At 48.6% G+C, this 15,563-nt stretch overlaps 1 protein-coding gene across 2 annotated transcripts in view; it reads right to left on the bottom strand.

Moving 5' to 3' along the window:
- The window catches only part of Spsb4 (splA/ryanodine receptor domain and SOCS box containing 4), a 67,905-nt gene extending 53,707 nt beyond the window's left edge, over positions 1-14,198 (bottom strand). Inside the window, exon 1 of one of the 2 annotated variants that reach the window (XM_040269889.2) lies at positions 13,569-14,198. The gene's annotated coding sequence lies outside the window, so the exon portion shown is untranslated. The remainder of the gene's footprint in view (positions 1-13,568) is intronic. The other variant, XM_005328025.5, reaches the window with a different exon arrangement.
- Between the last annotated feature and the right edge of the window lie 1,365 nt (positions 14,199-15,563).

Below are 15,563 nucleotides of genomic sequence, written 5' to 3'. Positions count from 1 at the left end.
GTAAAAAAGGCTGGGAACATACTTTGGTGATAGAACAATTGGTGGGTACCCTTCACCCACCACGAAAAAGCATCCTAAAATATAGCCAGGCGTGAGAAGCAAAACAACAGAACCAGAATCCACAGGATCACCCAGGGACAAGAGCAGGAGGCAACCCTCTGAGGATCAGGTGCCATCTCCATGGGAAGACCAATGGGGACAAAGTGGGTAGTATACAAGAGCTGGTGTCCAAGCTCTGGAGCCAGACAGACTGCACCCAAATCTTTCCTCTCCATGTTAGTTTTGTTTCTCTAAGCCTCTCTCAGACTCTAGGTTCCTCATCTGTGAAATGGGGATAAAATACTTCCCTCCAGGTGGTCTAGGAATCTGAGAATCTATATTATAAAGGGCTACCCTGGGCCTCTGTGGTGTTTCTCCTCTGGCTCTGTTTTCTGAGCATCCTGTGTGGACCCTGTTTCCCTTGGATGTGCCAGTACTTTCTTTGGTTTATAAACACTGTTGACAGCCTTTACCCCCAATTTGCATTCCCCGATGCAAGATTCTGGTTTTCAAGGAGGAGAAATTGACCACTAGAAGACCAGCTAGAACCCGGGCTGCTTGGGCTGCTTGGACAGGCCCTGGGAGTTGAGAGAGGAGAGCTGAGCCTTGCAGACCAGAGGCATGTGCCCTCCCCTCCCTGATCCGAGAGCTGCTGGGCTTGGAACAACCTCCCTTTTATTCTAGACTCCCATTTTCTTTCCATTCTGTTGTTAGACCTCAGCTTCAGCTGATGTTGACCCTATTCAGAGAGTTTTGGCTAATGTTTGACCTGAGGAATAGCAGAGCATGTGGAAATGTGGAGCACTAGACAGTTTTAAGACGGCGGAAGAAAGTTACTCATTTTCATATCTGAAAGCATCCAAAATGAAAAAGAAAGAAAAACAAAAATGCAAACTCCCTCTTCAGCAAAACTAAAACACATTTGTAATCCCAACCACAGTTTAAAGGGAAGAGCTGTCAAAAGCAGTCAAGGGCTGTCCAAAGCAGTGAAGATCCAAAGTGGGGGGAGGTAACACCTTGAGAAGACACCTGCGGCTGGAGAGTTGGCAGAGCTACCCAGCAGCTGATATTCCTGAAGGAGAAAACCAAGGGTTCCAGGAGCAGCAGGAACAGTCTGGCAGTGGCCCCTGCCTCTGATGTTTTAGGGGATGATGAGGGCAGGACTGGTGGAGGAAACCACCAACATGCCATCTTTGCAGGAATCTGTGTGTTGGTGAGGTGGTTGGAGGAGGGTTCTGAACTGGAAGAAACCACAGCCACAGACCTCTGCAAAGACTAAAAGAAGTCGCTGTAACAATCCTGGGAACAAAGTTTCTGTGAACTAGAGAGTAATCCTGCCTTCCTAAACTAATTCCTAGATTGTTTGCAAAATGCTTGTTCCTCTTTCAAGGAAGAACCAGTACAGGATACAGTTAAAGAAGCTATTAGAGAAATAAAGGAGTAAAAATAACAGAGGGAAAAAATGGCCAGTCAATACCACTCATCATAAAAAATGCTGTCACAAAGCAGATATAAATTGTAACCAAATTTGCAAGCTAATTTTGTAGTTGCTTATTTTAGGAGGGAGACAACTGGAACAGTCTAAACAAAACATTAAATCCATTTTATATAGTTATTATAAGAATAACCTCCAGAAGTAAAAATAAAATACAAACCTTCCAAACTGTCAGAAGGAACACAACACAAAACCAAGTAGACCATATACTCAAAGATTTTGTTTTATGAAGCAACTGAAGCAAAAAGATATAGAGACATAAAATGTGGCAGTAAAACCAAGACCAAGGTAATAATTATGTCAGTGTATGCCCATAGAAACTACTAGAAAAAAAGATCCTAAAATTGGGAAATAAGACAAAAAACCCAACGACATGCTACATGCAAGAGACACCCCCAAAGCAAAGAGATTCAACAATTGTGAAAATAAAGGAAGAGAAAAATATAACAGGAAAGTGTAAACTCAAAATAAGAAGAAACTGTACATGACTATATTATGCAGGTAAAGCTGATTTCAGGGAAAAATATTTAAAATCAGACAAAGAAGAATACGTTAGTATTCTTTATTAGATTTTATTGTATCATATTTAATATTCTTTTTTATATTACACTTTAATGTATTTTTTTCTTTTGTTTGTTTTGTACCAGGGATTGAATCCAGGGACACTTAACCACTGAGCCATATACTCAGTCCTTTGTATTTTTTATTTTGAGACAGGGTCTCACTAAGTTGCTTAGGGCCTTGCTAAGTTGTTGTGTCTGGACTTGAACTTGTGAACCCTCCTGCCTCAGCCTCCTGAGCTGCTGGAATTACAGGTGTGGGCCACTGCACCCAACACTTTTATTGTATTTTAGATGAAGAATATGATCTGTTGTTGAAGATCTAACACACCAAATAATAGCACCAAAATTCAGAGCAAAAACTAGAGGAAACATAGGGGAGGGATCTCAGAAACACATTAGAGGTAGGTAATTTTAATTCCCCTCTCCTACTCATGACAGATCAATAGATCAAATTAAGTAAAGACATAAAAAAGCCAAACTTGCATAATTAATAAGACAGATCTAATTGATGTGCATATCCAATGCTATACCTTGAAAACATAGGAGGCATGTTCTTTCAGGTGTTCCTGGAACCATAGAAAACATTTCCCACATGTTAGGCCACAAATAAAACCCTATCCAAAAGCAAAAGCAATACTGTCTGATAACAGAAAATGTAGAAACAAATCACAAAATTCTGAATCACAAAACCCTATCACTTGCACATTTTAAAAAAATCTCTTTGAACAACTTGGAAAAAAAAATCCATGTAAAATTGCAGAATAGCTGGAAAAAAGCAATAAGGAAACATTCCACCCCTTAGAACCCAGGGGATGCTTGTAAGCAGCACCCAGAGGAAATCATTGCTGGAATACCCAAAGTTAATAAATTTTTAACAATGAAAATATATGAATTAAACATAATGAAATGGAGAAGTAATGGATCTAATCAAAAACCCAAGAGCGGTTTTCTTTTTCTTTTTTTTTTTTTTTGTGGGGGGGGAGGATAGGGGAAATGCTACACAAAAACAAAAACAAACCAATAGAACATATAAACTATCTCATCCAGACTAACCTGCCATGTTATCTGCTCTTATTAACCATTATATTATTATTGTTAATCTATCATGTTTAATGACATGTCCCCTGAATGTGAGATAATGAAACGTCACTTCACCTGTGTGCACTTCCTTCCCTACAGTCCAATCATGAGAATAACATTGAACAAATTCCAGCTGGAGGGAGTCCAACAAGGTACCTGACCAGTGCCCCTCCAAACCATCAAGGTCATTAAGAGCATGGAAGGCCTGGGAAAATGTTACAGCCAGAGAAGCCCAAGATGACCAATAAGAACCACACATAACGTGGTATCCTGGATGGGATCCTCGAACAGCAACAGAACTCTGGGTAAAAAATGAAGGAAATCTGAATACAGTGTGGACTTTAGTTAATAATAATGTGCAGTATTGGTTCATTAGTTCTGATAATGTGCACCACTAATGTAAAAGGTTCATTATAGGGAAAACATTGTGGGTATATAAGACACGTCTGCCCTATTGGTTTTGGTTTGTTTATTGGTTTCACTTTTTGCAGTGCTGGGGATTGAACCCAGGGCTTCATGCATGCTAGGTGAAGTACTTGTTTTACTTTTCCCAAAATCTAAAATTATTCTTTAAAAAAAACTATTGATTTTTTAAAAATTAATCAATTTCTCAATTTTAAGACATATCAAAAAAAGTCAAAAACTAAAATTCACCCACCTCTTACCTCATTAGTCATTAATCTAATACAAACATGTAGTATTTGGATGAATTTTATTTTTAAAATATTTAAAATCTATAAAATATTTTGAATTTTCTTTTAAAATTTGTTGGGCTACGGATGTGGCTCAAGTGGTAGCGCGCTCGCCTGGCATACACAAGGCGCTGGGTTGGATCCTCAGCACCAACAGAGATGTTGTGTCCACAGAAAACCAAAAAATAAATATTTTAAAATTCTCTCTCTCTCTCAAAAAAAATTGTTATTGTGGGCCTTTATTCAGATTAATTTATCTCAAAAGATTATCATGTTCAAATATTACTAAATGTACTTTAAATGCATGAGTGCAATGACTAAATTAAAAAAATAAAAAGCTTACAAACCACTTAATCTAATTTTTTTTGTACCAGGGATTAAACCAGGGGTGCTTAACCATTGAGCCACATCCCCAGCCCTTTTTTATATTTTATTTAGAGACAGGATCTTGCTGAGCTGCTGAGGCTGGCTTTGAACTTGCCATCCTCCTGCCTCAGTCTCCAGAGCAGCTGGGATTACAGGCGTGAGCCACTGCACCCAGCTAATCTAATAATTTTAAAAGGGCGGCCAGAGAAGGCATGAATATGCAAAATAGGAAAAATGGGGAATAACAAACTCACAGAGCAAAAAAGCACTCACAAAAGAAATTGGGCTTTGTGATTAGCAAGAGGAATATTTGTTAGACAAGTTACCAACAAATATGTAACAAACTCCTACAAATGAGTAGGAACAGACCATCCCAACTATGAAATTCGAGAAGATGTCAACAAACAGTGCACCCAAAAGGAGATATCAACGGCTCCCTTGAAAGAGGCTCTATGAAAAGCATCATGGGCAAGAAACAAGTTGAACTACAATGAAATGTCATTTTTGTCTCATCACACAGTGGAGGAGCTGTGGAAAAGAAGGCAGGTTCATATGTTGCAAAAGTGAATACTGCCACACATGGTGGTGCACACCTATAATCCCAGTAACTCTGGAGGCTGAGGCAGGAGGATCCCAAGTTCAAAGCTAGCCTCAGCAATTTAGCGAGGCCTCAACAACTTAGTGAGACCCTGTCTCAAAATAAAAGGGGCTATAGAGTTGTGGCTCAGTGGTTAAGTGCCTCTGGGTTTAATCACCAGTACCAAAAACAAAACAAACAAAAAAACAAAACAAAACAAAACAAAAAAAAAAAAACAGTGAATGTTAACTGGTGCATCTCAGTGGTGATCAAATTAGCACCATCTTTAAAATTGCAAATGCACATATGCATGTACCTTTCGAACTTACAATTCTACTTCCCTCATATACTCGTATATGTTCTCAAAGGTGCGAAACTACATTTCACATATGGCATGCATATACAACATTGTTATTAACAGCAAAATATTGGGGGGGCAGGAAACAGGAGATAAACTAAAAGAAAATGTTGAATTCATATAATGGATGCTATGCTGAAGAAAATAATGTACTGATACAGAAGATCCAAGAGATAAAGTTGAACAAACAAGGTGCAGAACAATGTGTTCCCTGCTGCCATTACTGGAGGAGAAAGGAGAAGGAGGTGGCAGAAGGAATAGGACAAAGGACAGGGTATTTAACTCAAAGGGCCACGTGGAACTGTGGACGCCCAGTGGATCAGGGCATCACATGTGTCTGTAGGAAAACTGGAAGCCCCAGAACAGTCTAAAAAGACAACTGGCTTTCCTCTGCTCCCCACAGAGCTTCACCCTGACTTTGCCAAGCCCTCGAGCCTCAGCCAGGTTATGGGGACAGAGCAGGATCCCGTGCCTGAAGTGCAGGCTGCATAGTGGGGAGCCCCTGCTGGACCAGCATGCACCCAGAAATACCGTAAGTTTGTTCAGAATTCCCAGGGATGTCAGCTGGGAGGCGAGGGGGCTGCAGTCTGCCAGCCCTGTTTGGTAATTCACTGAAAGACGCCTTCTGCTCCCATAATAACAGACCCAGAATCTGAGGTTCCGAGGAAAAGCAGCCTGACCAATGTCATGTGGCTGAGAGAGCTGATCCCGTCCTGGACAGCCAAACTCAGCCCCCTCTGCTTCCACTCCTTTCCACTCTCTCCATCACCAACCTCAAATGTCAGCTCTTCCTCTGGGGGGGCGGAGGGGGGGGTGGCTGCCAAGTTCACATGCCCTGTGAGGCAGGCATCCAGGGATCACGGCTTCTGGGGTCACACAGCCACTCAGTAGCAGGATGGAGGATGACTTGATGGACAACACTGTCACTCTCACATCTTCCTCCACACTGTTTAGAACAGCGCCCCCTCCATGGTGCCCACTGTCCCCAGCTCCATGTGGTCACCAGCTCCCCCTACCACACACTTTGTTGATGAGCACACCATGACAGCTTTGGAGGCATATAAAAGATTGTCCCCTTGCTGCTTCCCCAATGCAGGGCCCAGAGCAGTGTGTATGTCCCCTGATGGCGAGCCATTCATTCAGGAGGACCAGAAGCAGACCATATAATGAAGCACAGGAGACCTCCCAGGGCTGGGCTCCCTGCCTGTCTCCGGGGACCTGGGCAAAGACTTCACCCCTCAGACTCATCAGGAAAGTGCTGCTTTGCCTGCTTTTGCAAGGATGGAGGCTGTCACCAGCATCACCTGGTAGAGGGCGGGGCAGCCAGGAGACCCAGCAAAAGGTGAAAGCCCTGTCGCCATTTCACCACCTTCAGGCAATCTGCTGCAGACTGATTTCCTTAATGAGTGTCCAGAACTCTCCGTGTGAGGAGGGTTTGTGGAGATAGAGCCCCTGGGAGGTGGTCAGTTCATGAGGGCGAGTTCCCCCTCCCTCCAAGAAGCCTGCCCTGATCCACTGGGCCTCTAGCAGCCTGCTCAGACCTCTGGTGTGCCCCAGGCCAGTCAGGAGACATGTCTTTCTGGCCCTGCTTTTTTTCTCCCTGAGGGCATTTCTGAGGACAGGAAGGTTTTACCTGCACTTCTGTGCCCAGGAAGTGTGCAAAACCAGGCAGAGCACACACACACAGAGATGGTGGAGAAATGATGCCAGGCACAGGAAGGGCTCACTCTTGGCTCTTTTCCAGGGACAGAGCAGTGAAAGGTCCAGGGCTGGAGTTAGGAGAGGGGAACACAGAGCCTGGCTCTGCACATAGTCACCCTCTCTGAGCAGCTGCCTCTGGGCTGGATCCAGTCCGTCCCATTGTTAGACACTTCTGTGCACCTTCCCTGTTTGTAACCTTCATTTTTTTCACTCAACAAACAGTGGGTGCCTGCTCTAAGCCAGGAACTGTGCACCTGAGAGCTGGGGACACAGCACATGGCACAGGGCCAGGCACATAGGACCTACTACAAAATGTAACTTCCTTGTGGGAAAAACACCATCTCCAAATTGCCAGAGGGGGCCTCCCCCACACTCTCCCAGACCAAACTTAATGTCTTCTGTCATGCTCGGATGGGGACGCTTAATGACATTATCCTGAAGGGTCCACTCTGGGGCGGTAATCATGGCTGAGCAAGAAAACAAAACTCAGATTGCTCAGTGCCCTCCCCAGGGCCCTGGCGGTGTTACTGTCACAGGGAAGTGAGGTGTCAGGGCACAGCTATGGCATGCTATTTAAGAAGCCTCGGTGCTTTGAAAATCGTGACTCTCTTAGAGACCCAGGAGTGTCTGGGTGGGCTCATCGGGCAGGGGGTCTGCAGGGAGACAAGTCTGCTGCAGGCGTTGGCGATGGCTGGGTGACATGGCCTCTCTCAGCGTGGCCTCAGGCTTTGGATTTGATGGGGCAGGGGCAAGGGCAGGCTTCCTAGCTTCCTTTAACCACAGTCATGATAGCGCCCCTGGGGATCCGCCACTGCAGGAAAGTAGGAGAACCAATCATTTTCCTCTAGGGACAGCCCACAAAGGGGAGAGGCCTGGTGACAGGTGTGAATAATGGCAAAGACTGCAAAGAGAAAGGAGGCCCTGAGCGCCCGGAATCCCCTCAGCAGACTGCACGTTCCTTTCAAATACATGTCACCACGCTTGTAAAGACGCTAGGCCATCTAATCCTGCTCCCTGCCTCCAGTCCTCTGAGGGCTTGCCTTGTCCGCTCCTAGCTCTAACCCTCCCAGAATGTCCCATGATGCTTCCCCAAACCATCTCCCTCAGTGAATCTCTGTCCTCTATTCCTTTAAGCTCCCTGCAGTTCCCTAACTTGCTACTGCCACCGTCCCTTCCCCTCCCCCAGGCACACATCTGTGCAATTCCATTGGGCCTGGGCAGGCCACCTGGGGGGGGAGCCCCACCCCCCTGCTCTCAGAGCTTCTGGGATTGTTCCCACCACAACAGTTATGGCAAGGGGCCAGGCTGGGGACAACTTCAAGACAGAGGCTGGGTTTCCCTTATCAGAGTCCCCAGGACTCCATCCACATGATTTAGAGAAAACGGTGGGTGAACGTCTAGGGATGCACGGTGTGAACAGAGGAATAAAAGCGACACACTACCTTGAAAAATCACCTGCAAAGAACTTGGAGAGCAGAGCTACATGAGCTCAGGCCATTCATGTCATGCCTTTCCTCCTCAATTTGCACCTGTTTACAATGGTGCCAATAATGTCTTCCTGGGCCTGGTTCCACAGGAAAGTTTTTAAGATTTTCTTGATACAGATATTGAGTAGAGGGTTTGTTTTATTAAACGATGCTCACTCAGAATGAACCCACCAGCAGTGGACACACCCAGGAACCTCCAAGGTTTTATTCACAGATGTCCATTCCCTCTCCCCATCACACACACACAGGGAGTTCACACTCTGACCGGCTGGGCAGCCCTTTCGTCCCCAGCGCCCACAAAGACAGCCATCTGTCCAGTTCCAGGTGGATCCGACTCATGCCCCATCTTCCTGGAGCGGAATCAATGAGGCTTCCCCGGGCCTCCCCTCCTCCTGGGGTTTCCATGGGAATCCTCCCACGTGTGTGACTGAGCCAGGAGCCCCCAAGGTAGAAGCTCAGCTGTCAGCCTGGGAGGAGAAGGGGATGGGATGAGGGAGGCTTGCTGGGCGGGGACCAGGCCAGCCTGCTCTGCAAGGTCATTTGAAAGACACATAGCTCTGAGCTCGTGAGGCCACGTGCAAGCCTGGTCACCATGCAGCTGCCCCAGCACCCAGAGGGCTGCCTCAGGACAGCCAGCCTCGGTGAGGTCCAGCATGGCTCAGGCTGGGGCAAAGCATGAAAAGAGGGGCAGGAGGAAGACGCTCCTTCATGGAACCCTCTGGAGAGATTTTCTATTAGGAGAACAGGACCATCCTCACCTCTAACTTCTTATTTATCTCCCAGGATGAACTCTGCCCTTCAACTCAACTGTCTGAAATCAGAATGCTTGAAAGAAAAGCACAACACTTCCAGCCTCAGGGTTTATCTAGGGGACCATAATAGGGATCTGCTAGTGTTTCTGAAGGTCCCTCATTAAGCCTGCATGTCTCTGGGGGACATTGGGATGCCAGCTATAGAAAGAGGGAGAAAGGGAGACTCACGGTGGGGAGGCTGCATTTGGGAGGCAGCTGCTGCAGCCCCAGGCCTCTGGGACTTGCATTTCTCCCAGAATGTGGCTAACAGGTGGTTGTGTCTGCAGAGCTAGCTGGGCTGAGCTGGAGAAGGCAGAGCTCTGGTTTATCCTAATTTCACAGCATTTCAAGCCTGGTGGGTGACACTGGCCCTGCTCTGGCCTCTCCCTCTATACACACCAACACGTGGAGATGCAGAGCTTAAAGCAGCAGCTGTCCTGCCTGCCCATAAAGGGTGAACCCCCAAGGTCACATCTTCAGACACAGCCCCCCTTCTCTCTGTGCAAATTCACCTAGGACTTACACCTCTAGGCCTCTGCAGAGACTCCCAAGCTGGGGCTCCTGCCGTTGCTTCCCTCAGCACCAGGCTCCCCTACTAGAAGCTTCTGGTCACCCTAGATAACATGCTCCTCGGGCCACCTTGTAAAGTCATCTGGCCTCTTTCCATCTGAAGCCCCCCACCCCCACCATGGATACACTCAGTGTCTTAGTGCTGGGGGACATCTGGGGACCCACTGGAACCTCAGAATCACAAATCCTAGGCTGACCCATGCCCCTTCTCTTTCCCATGTCCCAGGTACCCCTCTGCACACCCCTGCTTTTGCTGTGGATCTCCATCTCTCCGCCTCCCTCACTCAATGATTTCAACTGTCCCTTAATCCAGACCAATCAACACTGCCCTAGGAAGATCTTTGCCTCCCAACCCACCATGCTGCTGAGAGGGTAAACCCTACCACCTGCCTGTTCTGCCCTCCGGGCAGCTTCTCCAAACTAAAACTGTACCCCTTAGGTTGGCACTCAAGGGTCCCTGAGACCTGCACTTGCTTATTTCTCCCATGCTCAGTCTCTCTTCAGGGCCCACCTCAGAGCCTTCAGGGCACATTCTTTTCATACACTGGGCACCCTGGGCCTTCCCACCCTCCCATGCCTCACTCTCCCTGACCCATTCTGTGTGCAGCCCTTGGTCCCACTCCTCCACCTCACTGTGCCCTCATTCTAGCTGATGTCTCCTGGACCATGTGCTGCATGTCTTGATGCCAGGGCGGTGCCCAGCCAATCTATTTGTCTCCCAGACTAGCACACACCCTGCACCTGCTACATCTGGCTGTGTTAAGTCCTTGCCAGTCTGAAGAAGGAATATCTGCTCTACACCTCTTGTATGGCTTGCATTTTTACCAAGAAGTTTTTTCACGATTAAAGTAGACATTTTAAGTGGGGATTAAGTTCTAAACTCAATGTGTGAAGCAAAAAAAAAATCACATGCAATCAACACTGCCCTAGGAAGGTCTTTTGAAGGTCCAGAAAGTTCAAGATAAATGATTTGGGATGTGTCACTCTCTTTCCCCAAGTCAGAGCCAGATAGCTGTTTCCTGCAGCCTCTGAACACATCCATATTTCTGAGCAGCAGCAGGAAAACCCAGTTAGCTTATTTAGGAACCATGTTTTATTTAAACTGTGTTGCTGAATTTTTAATTTTTTATTATTGATCTTTTTTTGCCAAGTATGTTTAGTCATATTCACATAAGTTAAGTGCACACATTATGCTTTTTTTAAAAAAATGACTACCAGGAAAGACTTCTGATGACCTTGATCTAGGGCCCTCTGCCCTCAAGAATTCCCACATCGAGTGATTCATTCTAGCTGGGGTGCTGCTGCCTGAGACCCCCTGTTCCTATACTAACAGAGAAGGGACGGACATTCCAAGAGCCTCGATTTGTGACAACTGGCCAGAGAGCTTAGAAAAAATTAACTGTGACATCGTGAGTTGTACTGGGTTCTTTCCCAAAAGAGCAAGAAACCCAGAGCTCTGGCCTGGGACCTGGCCACTGCCTGGGCTAGAAGTGAAGCCCCACTAGGACAAATTTGCATGAATAATAAAAAAGTTCCAGTCCCATGAAAAGCTAAGGAGACAAATATGCTATCAGGGTGAATAAGCCCATGAAGTGCTGTTGTAAAACTAAGAAGGCCAGGAGGTTAGGGGGTGGCCAATGGGGACAAAGGAACACAAGGGGACCTGGAAGACCCTGGGAATGTCCAGAGTTTACTCAAAGTCTTTGAGGAGGTTCTAAAAGTGAGGAAGAAATTGGGTATATTTACATTTTTAAAAGAATGCTTCTGATAAATGGTTATTACTATTTGATAAACTGATATGTGGAAAAACTATAAAAGCATTAAAGCTATGAAGCTTTAGCCTGCACTTTTCTTCTTCAGTGAGGTAGGACACCCTGTTATAGGTTACAGTTGGTTTCTGTTTCTTTCTCTCTGTGTGAATTGTCTGTGGTCTTCAAGCCTTTGGTCATGTGCTTGTTGACTTGAAGACTTCTCCACATTAGAAGAGATGAGCCTGTTGCAATAGGAGTGGCAATTCTTTGGACTCTTTATAGTGATTTCTTTTCCTTTCAGATTTTATTTCTACATCTTTGAATTTAATCCATCTTTAAAATAGAAAAGAAGTACAAACTGAAGAGATATTTGAGTGAAATGGCTGCTAAGTTGGATTTTGTTTGCCATTCGCCCCCACCCCCAAGGTGGCTTAAATTCATTTTATTACCATTTTAAGGAAGTTTTAAGGAGGGAATCAGAAGGTAATTGTCTCAGAGGAATGTGGCCTTAGGTAAAGCATGTTCCTGACATGTTTTTGACACTTTGTTTTTCTGCAAACTCATTGTATCTGCAGCTTTCAAAAAATAATGAAGGAAAAAAAAGAATCAAGTCTTTAATCTAAAAAATAAATAAATAATAAAGGTTTGGGGGGGAGAGATTTGAGAGAAGGATTTGGGGGAGCTCCTATCAGCCCGGGGGCATGGAAGCTGCAGAGTTTAGCTGGAGGACAGAGGTGCCAAGGTGGAACAGAGAAGATGAACTATCTCTAATGCTATGATCTCTTCCCACAGGGCCGGGGTGGGCAAATTGTGAATCATTTTAATAGCCTTCCCCTGAGTCATTTCACATTTTCCAGATTTAGGCTCATCAAATTGGGGGGGGGGAGAAAGTGAGTAGGTGGATAGGGGGCTCAGATTCCTAAGGAGAGGGGAACTCCTATCTTCACCCCGGACTCCGGAGGAGGGCAGAGTGCCAAAGAGCTGGGAAAGGTTAGATAATTTGTTCAAGGTCACACTGCAGGCTGGTGGTGGAGGCAGAATTTGAATGCAAACCCGGCTCCAGAACCCAGAGTTTCCCATCTCCTCAAGACAGAGGTACCAAAGTGTCCTCTTCTCCCTTCCTGTCGGCAGCAGCCCGCGCTTGGCCATGGGGCAGCGGGAGCAGCCACTCCTCCAGCTTCTCCAGCCAGTCAGAGGTCTGGGGCTGGGTGTCCTCTCCTGGCTCGGAGCCGGTGGCGCGTCCAGCGCGACCAGGGCGGACACATTTGCCGCGCTCTTGAGGCTCTGGCCTCCTCTCCCCTTCCCTGAGCCCCTATCCCCTCCCTTCCTAAGCAAAGCCAAGTTTGTATCCAAGCAAGGCCGGGAACTGGCCCCAAGTAGCTCTCCGGCTAGGCGATCAGCCTCCATGTCCCAGCGTCAGGAATAAACCGTGACAACAGCCACCACTTCACTAGTGCCTACTCGGTGCCAGGCGCTTTACTTTCACTGCTCCGAATCTCCGGACTAACACATTTCTCCTCTCAGCCCGCCCAGGAAGTGTTGTCCCCATTACACAGACTAGAGAGCAGCTCTGGAAAGTTGGATGACATGCAGGGACTCGCACAACTAATACTAATGCAAGCTAACGTATGATTGAGAGCTTCCCCTGTGTCGGAACCGGTTTCCATACCATGCCTCAGATCCTCCAGTACCCTTCGAAAACTGGCACAATTCTCATCCCCATCTTATGGATGAGAAAAGCGAGGTCTGACGCCTTGCCCAAGGTCACCCAGCCAGTGAATGACGGATATTGGACCCATACCCATGCAGGGTAATTTTGGAGGCTGTGTGTGTGTGTGTGTGTGTGTGTGCTGTCTCCAGTACACAGAGAAGCAGCGGACTTGGAACCCACCGCTCTAGGAGGGCCCCCAACGTTCCAGGGCTGCGCGCATACCAACCGCCTTGGACTGCCACAATCCGCCGAAAGAAATTCCCGGGGACAGGAGCAAGACCGACATCTGGAGCGCTGACTGTGATGAGTGCCGGCCCGTAGGAAGAGCTGCTGGATTTCAGCTCCCGACCCCCGCGCGCCCCTCACCAGGGGATGGAAAATACTCACCATAAAAGAGAGGGCGAGCGCCTGCCCCGGAGGAATCCCCAGCGCTGGCAGGTCCCGGAATCCCGGGAGAGAAGTCTGCTGCTGCCGCTGCCGCCCACTCAGGGGCGCCCGAGTGACCCCGCAGATGGTGGCTTCCTCCCCAGAGCCAGCGGCGCGTCCTCGCGACTGGTGCCCGGCAGCAGCGCCCTCTCTGCCCGGCAGGGTGGCCTGGAGTTGGGAGCGTTCTTGGCGAAGTTGGCGCTCAGACGCGGCGAGAGGGAACCGGAGGTCCGGCCCAGAGTCCGGAGGCGCCTTTACTGCGCCGATCCTAGGTGCGCGCGGAGGCCCGCGCTCTAGCCGCTCCGAAGCTTGGCGCCTGACCTGGAGGGCGGCTAGTCCCGCGCTCAGGGCGCACGGGCCGCACCTCGGCAGCCGACCACCGGCGCGCCCAGCGTCTTCCCCAGATTTGTGGACGCACGCAGCGCTGATTGCAGCGGTGGCTCGGGCCCGGGCTGTGGTGCGCTCATCGCCTTCCCCAGGGGCTGGGCGCCTTTGTGCGCGGGGCGCGCCGGCCGCCGCGGCCAGCCCTGGATGCTGCAGCCGCCGCCGCCTCCCCCTCCTCCGCCGCCGCCGCCCGCTCCCCGCCTTCCCGGCCGGCCCGGAGGCTGCAGCTGAAAGCCGATCCGGCTGAGCTCATCCCTGAAGGCCACTAATCCAATAGCCGCGGAAGGCGCGGCCGCCGGGAACGCCCCTTCCCCCACCATCCCGCGCCCCGGCCGTCCCAGCTCGAGCCGCTGCCGGCGCCGCCACCTTCTCGAGGCCACCAGCTGGCGGGAGAAGGAAGTGGAACCCGCGCCCGCTCCCCTGTGCCGAAGCGGCGCGGTCGCCATTCACTCACCCGCCCGCTTGCCCGCGCACTCCCTCACTCACGCACTCATTCATGCGCGCGGTCCTCCCCCATTCATTCAAGCGCGCCTGCAGCGCCGGGGTGGGTGCCCTGAGAGGGAGGAGATACCCAGTCACTAGACAGCTTCTGTGCCTTTACTCAATGCACGTGGGAAACAGCTGCCGGGGAAAGAGAATTATTTAATAAGCCCCTTCCGTAGACACACACATGTCCACACTTTATTTCCGAGACCAGGCTTCAACTCATCTTTTAAAGTCCAATTTCATCCCGCACCTGCTTCAAGGCGCCTTCCGAGCCCATCCGAGGCGCTGGGAGATGGATCTCTGCTCAGGGGCTACCAGCGCAGATGGTGGGCGGCTTCATTTCGAGCTAGAGCTCAAAGATAAGGCAGAGGGCGTGGCCAGAGCAAAGGACCCACACTGATTCTGTTATCTTTGCTTCCTTGGGCAAATTGAAAGCTCCTGGCCTAGGCGCCCTGCCTGTGATCCCAGAATTGACATCAGGTCCATTTCACAGTCATTTGCTGACCCCAACCCTCTCCGTGCCAAACACCTGGCAGAGGGCCTAGATTGGAGAGGACTGATTTTATCAGGGTCCTGGAAGAGTATAGATAATCCTACCCCATGAAGGCAATGTTTTCATGGGGGCTCTGGTGTTCCTTTCCTAAACTGGGAAGGGTAATCTGGGAATGCTTCCTATTGGAGATGGCTACATGAATTAGTCACTGGAAGTAAGGGGACAGCATAGTGGCCTGGACAGATACTTAGCACAGCCCAGAGCCTGTAGATGACTATGCTTGAGTAGGTGGTAACTGGGAGGATGCTTAGGGTTTTGCAAAGGGTTTGTTCTTTCCCCAAGATCAGTTAGGCAAGACTTTTGACCTTGCCTTCCAGAAAAATCTCTCAGCAGTAGAGGAGATGGGTGGATGGCAGAAATCAGCTTGGAAGCTACTGCAGGAGTGTGAGGAATGGATGGTGCTTCATGAACCGAGTCAGCCTGGCGGAGTGGCAAACAGGGTGTGTTGATAAAGTAGTTATCCTACTTATTCTGCTTCATCATTGTCGGTTTGCATGACTGTCTCCCTCCTGAAACTGTGGTCCCCCTGCTGG

Source organism: Ictidomys tridecemlineatus, chromosome 3 (genome assembly GCF_052094955.1).
Source record: "Ictidomys tridecemlineatus isolate mIctTri1 chromosome 3, mIctTri1.hap1, whole genome shotgun sequence".
In the NCBI taxonomy this organism is placed as follows: Eukaryota; Metazoa; Chordata; class Mammalia; order Rodentia; family Sciuridae; genus Ictidomys; species Ictidomys tridecemlineatus.
Note: the sequence above shows the minus strand (reverse complement) of the source record. Positions and strands in the feature narration are given on the sequence as shown.